The sequence below is a fragment of the Arvicanthis niloticus genome, chromosome X, assembly GCF_011762505.2.
Source record: "Arvicanthis niloticus isolate mArvNil1 chromosome X, mArvNil1.pat.X, whole genome shotgun sequence".
Classification (NCBI taxonomy): Eukaryota; Metazoa; Chordata; class Mammalia; order Rodentia; family Muridae; genus Arvicanthis; species Arvicanthis niloticus.
Genome location: NC_047679.1, coordinates 83,659,196 through 83,675,320, shown reverse-complemented (window position 1 = coordinate 83,675,320; position 16,125 = coordinate 83,659,196). Strand labels below are relative to the sequence as shown.

Sequence of the window (16,125 nt, the reverse complement as noted above, 5' to 3'; positions counted from 1 at the left end):
CTGGTTCTTAATAGTCTCCTGGAAAATAACAAATAATTACATCTGCCTTTTATACCCCCTCGCCAAGCTGAAAATGGTCAGAACAAATTATCAATTAAGCTGCCTTCTTTTCAGGCTGCCTTCCAGATCATTGTCCAGGCAAGTTATAAAACAAAGGAAAGCCCAGATCAAACAGACACACAACAAATAAAAGCAAAGAAATCCATGGAACCAGGCACAGTGGTACAGTAATCAAAACACTCAGAAGGAGCAGGTCTCCCCATTCCTTACCTAACAGTTCCCAGTTCAGTGAGGAGCACGTGGTGCTAATATGTAAAATTTAAAATAAAATAAATGAGACAGCATAAAAAGAGAAAAGCCAGGTAGTCGACAAAAAGCCAAAGAAATTAAAAAGGGCTGCAATGGCATGTGCCTGTTGTCTCAGTACTTGGACCCTGTTTCAAGTCCAGCCTAGGCTAAAGAGTGAATTTTAGGGTTGCTAGAGCTACACAGTGAGTTGCTATATAGCAAATACTCTCCTTCTCCCAGTTCACATGCTTACTTAGGGACAGATTGGCCAATCAGTTCCAGAATCTGTGGTTTACTATATGTGTGCTTACAAGGTATGCTGCAAAAATCTGGTAGTAACCTGGAGAAGCTCCTGACTTAGATAGGAATCTTGCTGTTTACATTGTCCTGATTGTCATTTCATTAAACAGAGGCAGTCAGAACACAAAGAGTAAGAATAAATATGTTACTTATTATTTAGATGGTTACTTATTAAATATGTTACTTATTCTTTTGTTCTACCTAGATCCCAAACTTGGTAACAATGAGAGTGACCTCAAGGACTGCTGTTCTGGCACTTGGTGCTTAGCATTGGCTGCTGTGGCAGGTGGAAGAGGACGCACCAGTTCTTGGGTACCTAGTTTGCTATCCTACAAGTGCTATATAGCTCTCAAGTGGTCAAAGAAAGTGGGATTCTTTGTCTCTTGGTTCCAGCTGGCTTAATTAAATAAGCATATGTATTGGGGTTCCTCAGTCTTTAAAAAAAATGATGTGTATGATCATGTGCATGCTATGGCATACTGGTAGAGGTCAGAGGACAGGTTGGTGGACTTGATTATTTTTTTCTTCATCACAAGTCCTGGGGCTCGAATTTAGGTTGTCAGGTTGAGCCACATCACGGCCTTCTGCAGAATCTACTGCAGTTCTTTTGTAGGCTCACTATGTTGGGATTCCTTAACCTGTAACTCAGGCCCATATCATAGCTCTTGACAGAGGGTCTGATTCCTTTGGCTGTAAGTTTTTCACTAGAACTTGCCTTTCTGGCTTTTTCTAGGCCTTTGTATTTCCTCAGCATTAACTCTTCGCCCTGTCTTATTTCTCATTCTGCAGCCTCACTTCCTGCTCTGGCCATTCTGGAGCTCTTCACCTTCTTCATTTTCAGCTGTTAACAGCTAGCCATCCTTCTTGGCCTCACAGCTTCCACTTAGATGCACTTGTTCATCACTCTTGCTGCTGCTTTGTGTTATCAGCTCAGCCTGTACTACAAAATTGAGGTAAGAACAGACCACTTGAGAGAAGTTGGTTATTAGACCTGATGTTACCACATCATAAGAAAGCATAGGAGAATTTATCTAAGCTCTCAACCTTTCTAATTCTGAGACCCTTTAATACAGTTCCTCAAGTTGTGGTGACCCCCCAGCCATATAATTATTTTCATGGCTACTGAATAAGTAATTTGCTACTGTTTGAATTGGAATGTAAATATGTAAATATACAGGATATCTGATATGTGACTGCAAAGGGGTTGTGACCCACAGGTTGAGAACTGCTGATGTAAACCAACTAGTGAGACCAAACAACCTGTTTACACATACAAAGCCATTGAGGCTTGTGTTTTGGACCATTCATCACCAGAACTTAAAACAAGTGACAGAAGTCCCCTTTCTTCATCATCAAGGGAAGGACACTCCTTGTAGTCTAGGTAGAAGTACTTTCAGGGTCATCTAAGATTCACTATGGCTTATGATAGCAAAACAACTGGTAAAGTTTCAGACAACTCTGGGTACATTCAGGATAAGGGGAAATCAACTGGAACTATCATATAATTTTCTTAAGGGATCCCTAGAATGTTCCAAAGGTCTGTTGCTGGCATAAGAGCAGTCCAGCTATGTGACTGACAGTCCTTTTGTTCAAGATAATCAAGGCAGCAAGAGAGAGTTGAACAGTTGACAATTAGAGAGTTTCATTACCCTATCTTATTTGCAGGAAAGTTAAAATCAGAGACTCCTCCCACTGTAAACTTAATAATTTATCATGAATATTGATAGTGACATTTCCAGTGATTAACATGTTTTTTAGTCAGAGGCTAGAAAACCTACTAAGGACCACCAGACTACCTCGGTAACAAGGTCTAGCACTGTTCCGTGAAATCCTGATTCAACAGGTTTTAAAAACAGAATCAAGACAAAAATATCCTCCAGGAAAATTTCCTCCAGGCTTTGAGTATTCCTAGTTTTATACCAATGTGCAGCCACTTGGGAGAACTGAGCAGCATATAAGCCCAAACTAGTTTTTTGTTTGTTTGGTTGGTTGAAGGTGTTTCCCACATCATGGAAAAATTTAAGTAAGGAACTCTGCCTTACCCAGCCACCAAGGTCTCTCAAAGGTGCAGCCTGTGATACTGAGTTAGGTCAACACAATACAGAAAATGACAGATGGATTTGACAGTGTTACACACTGCATAGAAAACTTTTTACTTTGATTTGTATCTCCATGAATATTAACAAATTCAATATGTTGATGAGGTTCAATTTAATGTTATGTTACACGTATAGAATGTGGATTTGTCGATGTGGGCAGTGAGATTCAGCCCAGATATTTGATTATGCCATTGAAAACTATTTCAGGATGAGCTTTAATGAAGCGTGCTAGAGAGCTTTTGAAGTAGGAATACTGATTTAGCACGTAGGGTTAATTTAATGGGGGCATTCAAAGGAGCCATATATGCAGAAACTGCCCAGAGGATATCATTTATGAGTTCCAGGACTAAGCAGCATTTAAAAGCTAGGTATAAAATTAAATGAGAAAAAAATATGAGCTGGTTTTCTTTTTTTACTGAAATAAATTTCTTTTTCAAATGTAATTGTTAAAAGTGTTTTTGTCAGTTGTACTAGTCTGGATTCACAGCAACAAGTACTAATATAGTTAAATTCAAAATCACAACCAATAAGGCTTTAGGTAACCAGTTCATTTGTTGTTTTTAACCAAACTTGTTTGAGCTGTCTTTGGGAAATGGGACATTATCTCTGCAGGCAGCTTATATTTCCTCACTGTGCTGAGGTTTCTTATTCTTCGGTTCTGGGATGAAGTGCTTCTTCCCTCATCATCTCCATCCTTTTCTCTGATTTTTAAGCTTGCCTCAGAATGATTCAGTCAAGCAAATTAATATAACCATTATCTGACATATTTAGTTTATGTGATATGAACATTAGAAATATACTCACAGTAATTTTCAAAACTCAATACTCTCTTATAACCATAGTGATTATACTGGTAAGAGATCTCAAAAATCATTCCTTTGGTGCTAGAGAGATGGCTCAGCAGTTAAAACATTGGATGCTCTTGCAGAGGATCCAGGTTCAATTTCCCAGTTTCCATAATGGAGCTCACAACTGTGTAATTCCTGTTACAGGTGATCCAGTGCCCTCTCTTAGCCTCTTCAGGTACCAGGTACACATGTGGTGCACAAACTTACAGGCAGTCAGAGCACTTACACACACAAAATAATTAAGCGAAAGTGATTGTTAAAACTCATTTCTCCTATCTAATTGAAACTTTTCATATTTTGATCACAGCTCTCTACCCTCCCACCTCCACCTTCTACTTCCCAATCACCACTGCTCTAGTAATGGATTTAAATTTCACAAAGGTAAGAACATGCAGTATTTGCATTTCTCTAAAAGCCTGGCTTGTTTCACTTCATATAGGAAGTATCTGTAAATGTTGTACCTTGTGTCAAGTCATTTTTCCTTTGAGACACAGTCCCACTATGTAGTCCTGAAATGACCTGAAATTGGCTGTAGCGACCAGGTTTGCCTATAACTCACAGATAGCCTTCTGCATCTGCTTCCCAAGTGCTGGGATTAAAGTCCTGTGCAGCCACACCCTGCTTTGTCTCAGCTCTAGAAGCAGAGACTTTGAGTTCAAAACAAGTAGAAAGTTTTACACCACTGTGTTTCAGACTTCTTAATTAATTAATTTTTTAAAATTTAAAAAATTTTTAAGTCAATTAATTAAATTTAATTTAAAAAAATATAAACAAGTGGGAGAGTGTATTTAACAATTACCAAAATGTTGGGGGTTAAATGAAAAGTGAATGTGTAAGCACTGTTCCATTGTCAACAGCTCCTAGATTAACTCTAGTCATTTATTATTTACTCCAACAATGCATGTTCTGTGAGATAATACTGTCATTTTCATGAATTATAATTTCTAGTTCAGTCTATTGCTTCTTTTCTTGTTAGCACATTAGAGGTATATATTGCTAGTATGCCCATGCTCCAGAAGAAGAAGCAATGCAATGGCAGGCTTCAAAGTTTTGCTTAAGATGTCTGGCCCTGTGTTTCAGCATGCAGGGAGATTTAGGTATGAGACACAAAAATGGGAAACAGTAGAATGTTACAGATTCAAGATGAACACATCAGAAACGACAGATTGAAAGTCAGGGTTGGTTCAGCAGCTTAAATGAATCACAGTAAACTGTTCCTACAAGAAAATTACTTCTTATGTCAGAATGGTGAGCTTCCAAATCAGCCTAGAACACAAATTGGTGGAAGGTTCAACAGATGAAAAAGGGACAGGCCCAGCTCTTGTTTTAGCATAAAAGATTCCAAGTACAAGAACAAGTTGGCCAATGCCTTAGCCCTATAGCCAATTCCAGGTCATTTCAATGCCCTGGAACTCCCAGGGATCCTGGCTAGAGTTTGGAGATGGCTGGAGAATCAGAAGGTGGCTCCCTCAAGCTGTGTCTGAAGCAGACTTCTAGCTACATCTCTGGAAGGGACCAGAGGCTACAGAAGATAAGATCAGGAAGGAGATCAGAGGCCTTTTTCTTTCTGTCAAGGCCAGATTGAGAAGGGACCACTGAATAGAAGAAGTAAGAGATGGGCCTAACTCTAGGCAACCTCCTGTGGGGGATACATCACTGTTTTTGGTTCTTGGATACAAAGCATCACTCAATTGTTCTTGATGAGAGAAGGGTGGCACACTGTTGAAGGGAGCATTGAGAAGGTTGTTGTACATACTCTGGGGATCCCGTTCCGATGACTTTTATGCAGTGTTCTAGGCCATTGGTTTCAGATTTCCACTACTGGTGGGAAGATTCTTCTGAGTGCCAAGCCTATGCTGAGTGTTGCATTTGAGACTCTGGCTGAGTAGAGGAAATAAAGCTTTATTTTCTCTCCCTTTACAGCCTGCTAGTTGCCATCTAATTTAGAGCTCAGGAGCTGACAAAGTTTAGAGGGTAATCTCTCTTCTGTTAGAAAAACCTACTGCAGACACCAAACTGCCCAGGAATGGGTCTGAGTGGACTCATTGCTGTGGTGCTTAAAGATACTTCAAGGAGGGTTTGGGGAGATAGCTTGTTATAGAAATAATATGCCTTTACAGTGAAGAATATCACCCTGCACACTTAAGAGATTAATAAGGGAAAAGCTCCTTACTGGAAAAGTCTGGCCAGCTGTTGCTACTTCCCAAAGAAGAACAAGCCTCCAGTAGAAGATTTCCTAACTTATATACATCTTAGGCTTACTCATTTTACAGTCTCTCTTATCCTTAAATTTCTTTCACATCCAGGACCCAGCTTATACTTTGAAAAATTTAAGAGGAAGGAGCCTGAAAGTCTGGCCAGGGTGATTCACACAGCAAAGATTTCACCAGAGTTGTTTTTCAGAATGCTAGTGTCCTTTTTGAATAGTTGTTATCTGTGTTCAGCTTGCCCACCTGGCTGAATCACACTTTTCCTGATAAGGCCACAGGGGATGTAATTACAGCCCAGGGCTTAATGACAGCTTCGACCGTGTGGCTGTGCAGGGACACCCTCAAGATACATTCTTTGGGGCTGGACCTTATTGGCTGATTCGTCCTGATAAACAGAATGGACATCCTAGCAGGGTAACTGCTTATCTCAGTCAGGCCTGGTGAGAAGACTACTCATCTCTGAGGTATTTTGGAGGAATCTGTCCCTGAGCTAAGTTCTGCTTTCTGTGACTTAATGTCTCCTAAATAAATCGGTTACTGAGTCCTTTATAACACCGAGTCTATTACTTTGAATTTCTTCTGCATCAGTCTCCTGGGTAAGAATTGTTGTGCAAATATGAGGACCTTAGTTTAAAACCCTAGCACCCAACAGGAAGATCCATGGAGACTTGCTGTCAGCCAGCCCAGCCCAGCCCCAGGTTTAGTGAGACACTCCATCTCAAGAGAATAATGTCCAGGGTGAAGAGCAGGACATTCTAAATCCCCCTCTGACCTCCATGAACAGCTGCCCCCTACCCCTACATAAATGGAGTTTATGTTCAGAATCTTTTTAAAAACTTTGTGTTGGGGTAGGGGCCAGAGACATTAAATCACAGAAAACAGAACTTACTTAGCTCAGGGACGGATTCCTCCAAAATACCTCAGAGATGAGTAGTCTTCTCACCAGGCCTGACTGAGATAAGCAAAGTTACCCTGCTAGGATGTCCGTTCTGTTTATCAGGACGAATCAGCCAGTAAGGTCCAGCCCCAAAGAATGTCCCTTGAGGGTGTCCCTGCACACAGCCACACGGTCACAGCTGTGGTTAAGTCCTGAGCTGTAATTACGTTCCCTGTGGGAAGGAAGACCTCCTGGAAGTAGGGTGGGTGGAGGGAAGTAAGGTGGGTAGGGTGAAGCTGGAAGAAAGATTCAAAGCCCTCGTTGGTAGAAGAGTTCCACAGAGCTGTCAAGCCCCAAACATTCTAAGACTTGAATTGAAACACTGGTCACTGGTCGATGTCAAGGTCTAAGTAGTGCCAATACATAGGCCCGATGAAAAGCTGCACCACAAGCTGCTGCCAAGAGCTAAGGAATTCCTTGTTTCCCAGGTTCAAACAAAAGTGGTACCATGTGCAGAGTAAAGGTCCTGATACCTCCCGTCTTTAACACTAGACATAGCACTTCCTAGCTAGGCCACTAGAGGGAGCGCTTCTCCCTAGCAAGGTGGAACTGGTTCCAAGCCATCTAGAGTTCACTGCAAATCAAAATTCTCCCAAGTTTGCTTTATCTCCTCACATAGACAGTCTATGGGAGTAGGTGTGCATTAGGCAGAAGACTAGTACAGAGAGGAGAGATCAGCACCTGAGGAAATGGGAAATTGCTCACCCTGTTACAAGCTGACACAACAGCAAAAGGTCCACCCCACACTAAAACTGTCCTAACTGAGGCTGTGCCTTCAGAAGCCAGAGCAATCACCTAGAATCACTGTGTAGCTTCCTCAGTGCATCTGTAGAATGTGCAGAATAGCAGTTCTGGTATATAGGTAGCCTACCAGGCTTAAGCCATCAAGTTTCCTGTAAAGGCAAGTGGGAAACACAGAAGAAAAGGAGTTCAACAACTTCCAGTTAAAGAGTCAGTGGTCTTGCCTCTGATGTCTTTGCTTATCGAAGGGAAATGAACATCAGAAGGAGTGCTCATAATCAGAGCTTACACAGCCTGGTGTGATAACACACACCCCTCAGCCCAGAACTCCTGGGACTGAGGCAATAGATTCATGAACTCTTAAACAGACAGGGGAGATATGGAATTTCTCCATCAGTATCATTTATGAGCAATTCTTCATATGTCTATTGACCATATGTATGTATGTCTTTGTTCAAGAAATGTCTGTTGAAGTCTATTCATTATTAAGTTGGGTCATTATTTTATTGTAACTCAGTTCTCTGTTTGTTTGAGACAGGGTTTCTCTGTGTAGCCCTGACTATCCTGGAACTCACTCTGTAGACCAGGCTGGCCTCGAACTCAGAAATCTGCCTGCCTCTGCCTCCCAAGTGCTGGGGATTAAAGGCAGGCACTACTGCCACCTAGTGGAACCAAGTTCTTTATAGTTTTTTTTTTTTTTTTTTTTTTTTTTTTTTTTTTAGCACTAGCCTTTTATTTGACGTGTGTCTTGTAGAAGCTTCCTTGTGACCCCGAGGTTGTCTCCTTTCTCAGTTCTCTTGGTTGTTTGTTTATGCTACTCCTTGTCTCCTTGTTGCATTTTTGGTTAAATATCCCTCTCAAATTACTTGTACAGCCCAATGTCAATTTTTTTTCTTCAGTACTTTTTTAGGTCTCTTTTTCAGTTGTTGGTGTTTTGTTTGACTGTACTAAAACGGGATTGTTCCTGTTGTCCTTTAGTGTATGCTTTAATGGTGGAACAAAGATGATCTTAAATTAAACAAAGGAGTTTTCCTTCAAGTTTGCCTAAAACCATACACATTTAAAATGACAAGATTACCCATTTCCAATGAAAATCCCTATCTGAGTTACAATGGGACTCTTGTTCCCACTTGTGTCATCAGTAACATGGAAGGGATGTTTCTAATTTCTGGTAAATTATGTCAAAAATACATTTGTGACAATACTTGACAGAGAAAGATTAATTGTAAGATAAATTATCACCAGAAGTTATAGTCAGTTTTTTTTTTTTTTTTTTTTTTTTTTAATCAGGGCCACAGAATCAGAAATGCAATTGCAGCAGATATTTCAGGTCTCCTTTCACAGATTAGCCATAGTTTCTAAAGGAGGCAACCCACAGTTACACCCATCTTTTGAAACCCTCCCACCAACCTGAAAATGATCAGGACACCTTTCATTAATTAGAGATCCCAGTAGGCTCCTTGCCAGATCTCTCCCCAGATTAAAAAACAAATTAAATCTAGCCTCGGGACACAAATACTCATAAAATAAAAACAGAACATCCAAACTGGCCTGGGGAGATCTGTTTTGTCTTTGTCCAGGGGCCAGGAAGATGCTAAGATTAGAGCCATGCTTTAAGAACTAAAAACCCTTCCAGAAAGGCCAGGTTGGGAGTGAAAAGTCTCTGTAGAAGAGCCCTGGTATTTAACACTAGGCTAAAGACTTATTTTCCTGCTCAGGTAACTGGGGGCTCCTGGGACCTATGGCTAAATCTTCATGTGTGTAGTTCCTGATTTTTTGCTTCATCTTTTTAAAATGCTGTATAGATGACTTGTATTTAACTTAGGGTCTCATGCCTTCTAGGTAAGCACTCTCCCACTGAGCTGTACCTTCAACCCTTTTGAGTAATCTTTTCTGGAAGTTACAACACAGCTAAGGGCGAGTCAGAGGCACTCCTCTGACTGGCCAAAATTCTCCTCAGCTCTGGCCAAAATTCTATATAGATTAATTTGCCTGTTTTATAAAGATGGATTTTTGTATTAATAATACATGCAAGCATTTAGGCCCAAAGCCAGGCCTTATAGCTGGAGGATCTATCAGCTGGGTGGACAATGAGTTGGAGGTTTTAGAATTCTAGGGTGTGCGATAACCTCATTACAAGCCAGTCCATAGGACAGACACACACATACACACACACACCCCTCTTGAAAGGTAATCAAATGCTCATTGTGAGAGATCTCCCATTTCCTCAGGTGCTGCTCTCTCCTTTCTGCACTAGTCCTCTGCCTAATGCACAACTACTCCCATAGACTGCCTATGTGAGGAGATAAAGCAAACTTGGGAGAATTTTTGACTTTGCAGCACTTTTACTTAAAATTGGCTGTGAGGTAGGAATGATTGTGTCTTTTTTTTTTTTTTTTTTTTTTTGCACTTCAGGAAAAAAAAATCTTCATTTTTTCCTTAGCATAATTTCCTTAACCACCCCCTCCCTCATTTCATAGTAGCATTTCATTTTATAATTTAACCTGTCAAGTGAGTATAAAGTGATCCTACATTTCCAGTCATGTGACATGAAAACAGAAATGTGAATTCTTTTTGAAGTTAGTTTTCATCTTCTGTAACATCTAATTCTTCATCATCTTCATCTTCTACTTGTTGATCCTTCCTTGTTCGACAGGTGGCTATCTGTCCAGTTCCAGATGTGCACTTAGTTGACAATGATCTCTGAAGAGGTGACTTTGAATTTGCTCTTACAATATCTAAACGAGATGGATAATCTGATAGATTACAGAGAATTTCGGAAAACCTCTAGGTCTTCATCCTCATCAATTTTTTGTATATTTTGGTAGGCAGCAGTGAAGACCTCTAAAGCTTTGCCATGAAATAACATTTCAATTGTGATAAACTCAGATAATATGTTCTTTATGTCCTTTATTTTCTGCTTTTCAAAATTGTCAATAGTTTCCTCCAAATGACGACTTGTGCAGGTAGCATCAATTGTGGCTCTCTGTAATTCAGTTTCAGCCTGCGAAATTACATGTCGATCAGATGGGTTTCGTTGGCCTGTCCTTTCTAACTGAGATAGCTGTTTGGCTTCTCGATTCCTTGCTGTTAACGTTGCTTTGAGATCATCTCGTTTCATCTTTACAATGGTCCCATAAGCTTTCAAAGGTTCAACTACTTTGGCTTCAAGTCTTTCAACCTCTGCCTGGCGGTAATCTTGAAGTTTGGCAAACTCATCGGCAAAGTCTTTCAGACCCTGCTTTAAATTCGGGGTCTCGGTAGAAGCATACATGTTGATTTCTTTCACCAGGAGGTCGGCTTTGTCTCGAAGCCTGGCAGTTTTCCGTACATAAGCAGCAAAGATTTGGCAAAGCTCTCCAAAATGCTTCTCCACATTTGTGACAGCATCCTGCAGTTGTTTTGTTTGAGCATCTCTGCGGCTTCCCGGGCTCTGTACTGCGGCGGGGCCCGGCCCAGCTCAGGGGAAACGGTCTGCCGGGAGACTTTCTCGGCCTCGCACTCGCCGCAACCCGGTGGATGGGCTGCAGAGAGCCACGGGGATCGTGCGGCCTCCTCCCGTCCCAGCCCACTTCCAGGCTCTCGGGCCCGCTCCCCTCGCCCACCCGGCCCTCTCCCCGGAATGATTGTGTCTTATGGAAAGAGTCTCAGGAACATATTTTAAATTTTTGTTAGTCACAGTGCTTTTTTACTAGAAATTACAAGGGTGTGTTTGCTTTATTTATAATCATTACTTGAGAGGAAAATATCGTATTTCTAATAACATATATGGAAATTCCATTCTCTTAATGTGATAGAATTCATGTGTGTGTGTGTGTGTGTGTAGCACATTCTCTCTGTGTGTGTGTGTATGTGTGTGTGTGTAACACATTCTCTGTGTGTGTGTAGCACATTCTCTGTGTGTGTGTGTGTATGTGTGTGTGTAGCACATTCTCTGTGTGTGTGTGTATGTGTGTGTGTGTGTAGCACATTCTCTGTGTGTGTGTGTGTGTGTGTGTGTGTGTGTGTGTGTGTAGCACATTCTCTCTGTGTGTGTGTGTGTTGGAGGCAGGATCTTTCAATGTAGCCAGACTGGCCTGTAGTCACTGTATCCCTGATTCTGCCTTTCCAGTGCTGGAATTATACTACCATACTTGACTTCAGTTCACTTTTAAATTATTTTATAATTTGTATATGTCAGTAGCTTTTATGGGTGCTTCATTATCTCTGTTAATAAGAATAGATTCCTAGTACATTGTTGGATTATTTAGTTAGTAAGCACTCAAAGATATCAGCTATAGAATACTTATAGAATACCACTACCAATAGACCTCGTGATGATAAGCCACACAGTGTCTCCTGTTTCATTCATTGTAAAAGTACATGTCAGTTTCTAACCTTACAGAGATTTATAATTGTGCTTTCTTCTTTTTCAGGAAGATATCCAGTGGTGTCAACATGTAGTTTCCACAGTGTATAAGGTTTTCGAGAGTGACCAGGGGATGGAAGTATTAGACTAAGGAATGGTAAAAAGCCACGTATATCAGTGTTTCTATTATTTAATTGCTTTCTTGATTATTAGATTATTTTAAGCGTGTGTGTGCGCGCGTGCCTGCATGTGTCTGCCTGCCTGCATGTGTCTGTGCTCGAGCTCACAGTGCTAGTAGATTGGCCCAGCCCATAGTGCCTGTTAGGCAAGTATGTCATTACCAATATATCTCTCCAACTCAATCATTGCTGTTTGGGGAAGGTTATTATTCTGCCATTTGGAAAGCACCTATGCAGTAAAGCACCTAGGCTTTATTCTATTTAGGGTATAATCAATTTGTATATGAATTATTAATCTTAGTATGTGTGGATGTTGAGTCAGAACTTCTTGGCAGTGTTCAGAATAAGATAATGTTGCTCGTTCTCAGATTTCTGATGGGGTTGAAAGACTACATATAGTCTCATAGCCAAAGCAGGCTATTTAACATTGAGAACATGTATATATTTGAGAAGATAGTTCTCAGATAGTATACAAGCTAAACCAGGACAAAACATATGGATTTATAAGTCTTTTAAGTTAGGATAGATGACAGAGTGTTCTAATTGTCAAAGATGATAGACTGGATATTAGGTGTATCTTATACTTTATAAATTACAAAAATGGTGATAAAAAATAGGAAAGCAAACTGAAAAAAAAGCACAGTGTGGTTTCTTCTTATATCTTGCTGAGGCTAAACTGTGTGCTCGTGAGCAGCTATTGGATGAGTACCATTGACACAGAGTAAGACCATGTGTTTTGTTCCTAACACATGATTTCTTTATCCATGGGCATGTAAGTACAGCTGAGTCATCCCATAAACCCCGCAGATAAACAATTTCCACTGTCAATTATAAGTATTATTTTTGATCCCCAGGAAACTGTAAGATATAAGGAAGAATGTGACTAACTTAAATGCCTCATTTAACATTTCACTCAGAGGCTTTGTGCCCTTCCAGAATTTTCTATGTATGGCCAGAGTTCTCAGAATAAAATGTATAGACACTGAATGAAATAATGCTAAGTAGCCACCAGGTGGCGAAATTGCATATGGATTTAAGCAGCACAGGCAAACCAGCCTCTTTCCAGCCTAGACGCCATGTTTATGTCTGTATCTGGTTTTCTGTCAGGGCTACAAAAGGTCAAGTGGTGATTTTATTCTCTTTGTTTCCTTGGTTTTAGAACACTTTTATTCCTGTCCAAGGCTGCTGTGGGAGCTGTATGCTGTTGTACCTGCTGTGCCATTACCAGGTAGAAGAGAGAAATGATGCACAGAGTGCTTCTAGCTCTTCAGCTGTTAGGATTCTAGTTCTCACATCACTGATTGTCCCTGGATTTGCCACTGTAGGAATAGACTTGAAAGATGAGGAAAAATCAAAACTAACATATTTTGAGATACCAGATACACTAATTAGAAATAGAGTGTTATCACTTACTTTAATTACTATAAAATATGAGACCTTGAAAGATTAATTTGTTGTTTTGTCTATCACTTTAATTTAGCTGTTATTTACTAGACATTTCCAGTATCATTTCAAGTATAACTGCTCTAGGTCCTCAGCCCTGTATTATTTTCAGGCAACTTGAAGGTAACATTCATTTTAGAATATTTTCTTCCATACTGTTAGAAGATGTAGACATTTAAAATGGCAATACTGATAGGAAACTTAAAATTCACAATATTATGCTCAACTACCTGGCCAGTGTTCAGACTTACTTGGTTGTGTCATTTAAAAAAAAGTTGGCATTTGATTTATTTAAATCACTGTCCAGACAAGATTTATAAGTTGGATTCACTTGAAGTTTGAATTGTGAGACATTTTATGTAGAAGAAAACAGAGTAAAATACTCCACTGAATCAGTTAGTCCTCCTGTTTAGGAAGTCATAATCTTTGTCTTCAAGAAGGTCTGTCTTGTGTTCCTATAATGCTTTATGAGCATATCCATCACAAACCTTGTGTTATTAGTGTGTGTTTATGCATGAGTCCTCACAGATTGTTGGAAACTTCATTTAAAGACAGAGAGCAGTTCATCTTCAACACTGCACTTCTTATACCTAGCACAGTTACTGGTACATAGAAGGAAGAAGCATACTTTTCTTGAATTTGGGAAATGTTTATAGCATGGCTATCCCATGATAAGGTTTTCCTTGGAGGTAGATAAAGGATGCTAGTTGTTTTAGAAATATGGAAGATTGGAAGCAGGGAGGAGCCTGTTGCAGAAGGTCAGAACTAGAGTGATGGCAGTGAATATTAAGAAAAGACCGAATGGAGAGTTACTGACAGGGCAATTTGCACAATTTGGGAACCTTTTCTCTGTGGAGATGAAAAGCTTCAGGCTTGGGTAATAGTGACGCCCCTTGAAGAATGCAAGCAAGACAGAGAAGCAGGTTTGAGGTAGGGGAAGTCAGTTTCTTTTGGGCCATGCTAAAGTCGACATGACTGCTAGGAAATTTTCATTTATCAGGATTTGGGAGATCAAAACTTAAGAGAGAAGTCGGGAGTGAAAATCGGGGCATTTTAACCACATAGATGGGGCTTAAAATTATCCTCTGTCATTCACAGACACAATATGGAGTGAAACAGGAAGTGAGACTTTAAGAAGCCCTTATATTTATCAAGTAATTGAAGAATGAGAAGCCCAAGAGGAAGATGGAAAAGGAATAGTCATAGAAATTGGAGGAAAATCAAGATACTGTGGTACATTGCAGCCAAAGAAGAGGCTTTGGGAAAGAACAAACTACGAGTGTGGCACTTTACAGTCAGTCAGGGAGGTGATGGTAAGAACAAGTCCCATGTGGCTGAGATGTACAGTGTTGTGGCAGGAGGTGAGCCTAGAGGTCCTGATCCAAAATGAGCTTGGTTTTCAGGTTAAAGGACTCTGGGCTATGTTTTGTAGATAGTGGAGAATCATCAGTGGTTTTCAGACAGGGATGACCTAGTCAGAGCAAGGTTTTACAAAGGTTTTACATGCTGGGGTGGCATAGTGGATCCTATAAAAGAATGGTAATGAAGACAGAAGTCATAAAAATGAAGTGAGGGACCCTTGGGTTGTGGGGAGAGGTACCATCTTTGAAGATCCTTAGCAGATAAAATTGACAAACCCTAAAAGGTATAGTAAAAAGTCAGTGCACCGTATCATGAGCATATTAATAACCATGTGAATTATCTTGTCAAATCGTCACAGCAAACTAAAGAGATAGATAAGCATCATTAATGTCACTTTGCTCATGGTAAAACAGGAACATAGAAATAAAGACATTGATGAATAGGCCAGTAATTGAAAGAACCCTATGTATGAAACTCTGGTGGTTTGGCTAGCTGCTCCAATAGAGTAAAACTATGACCTTCCACAAGTACTGTGTTACTGACTTTATCTTCAGCCCTGTTTTATTTATTCTCTTATTTTTAGAAAAGATCTCACTGACTACCATAGTCTGACCTTGAATTTGTTCTGTAACTAAGCCAGCCTTCAGCTTGCTATCCTCCTGCCTCAGTCCTCTAAGTAGCTGGAATTAGTGGGCTATGCTTCTAGGTCTGGCTGTAGCATCCATTCCTTCTGCCCTGATTAGCTGTGGGAAGTGAGAATGGCATGAGTTAGCAGGTTAGGTATAAGGTGCCAGATATCCAAATCACAATGAGTCGAACAGAATGGAAATTTATTTCTTAAGAGTTTATTGTCTCATCCATCATCTCCACAGTGTGATATTTGTCCTCAGGATACTAGAAACAACTGCAGCATGCACATTCACACTGTAAGCATCAAAATGCAGCACGGGGCAAGAGAACAGCATGGGGGATAGCTAGATGTCTCTGCTGTAAAAAATAATTCAGGACTGTGATGTTACATGCCTGGAGTATGTAATTGCCACCAATTAAAGTTGAAAATACAGGAAACCTTTTAGACTTGTGTGTACATAGGTAGAGGTAGGGCACAACTTATGGGAATCAGTTCTTTCTCATTATCATCACAGTGTGTTCTTCCACCACGTGGATCCTGGAGTTTGAAGTCTAGTGGTCAGGCTTAGGGTCATACCTTGCCACCCTGAGCTATCTCTTGGACTGGAAATCAGAGTCCCATTGTTTGTTGTACTACCACTGTCCTGTCCAGCCATGCAATTCTAGTGGTGTTTTCCAATCACAGTGTCTTGTCTCCCTAGCCATAGTTATTTGATTGGTTAATGTTGGCTATGCCATCT

The 16,125-nt window shown here is 40.3% G+C and overlaps 1 protein-coding gene and 1 pseudogene across 11 annotated transcripts in view; one reads left to right on the top strand and one right to left on the bottom strand.

The window, feature by feature from the left end:
- The window catches only part of Slc25a53 (solute carrier family 25 member 53), a 53,312-nt gene that overhangs the window by 8,852 nt on the left and 28,335 nt on the right, over positions 1–16,125 (top strand). For 8 of the 11 annotated variants that reach the window (XR_013105917.1, XM_076918549.1, XM_076918551.1 and 5 more), the window contains exons 4-9: positions 794–900; positions 1,378–1,541; positions 3,843–3,916; positions 11,839–11,928; positions 13,110–13,178; positions 14,492–14,706. The gene's annotated coding sequence lies outside the window, so the exon portion shown is untranslated. The remainder of the gene's footprint in view (positions 1–793; positions 901–1,377; positions 1,542–3,842; positions 3,917–11,838; positions 11,929–13,109; positions 13,179–14,491; positions 14,707–16,125) is intronic. The other 3 variants (XM_076918555.1, XM_076918554.1, XR_013105918.1) reach the window with 2 other exon arrangements.
- Positions 9,834–12,137, bottom strand: LOC117695058 (CBY1-interacting BAR domain-containing protein 1 pseudogene; annotated as a pseudogene).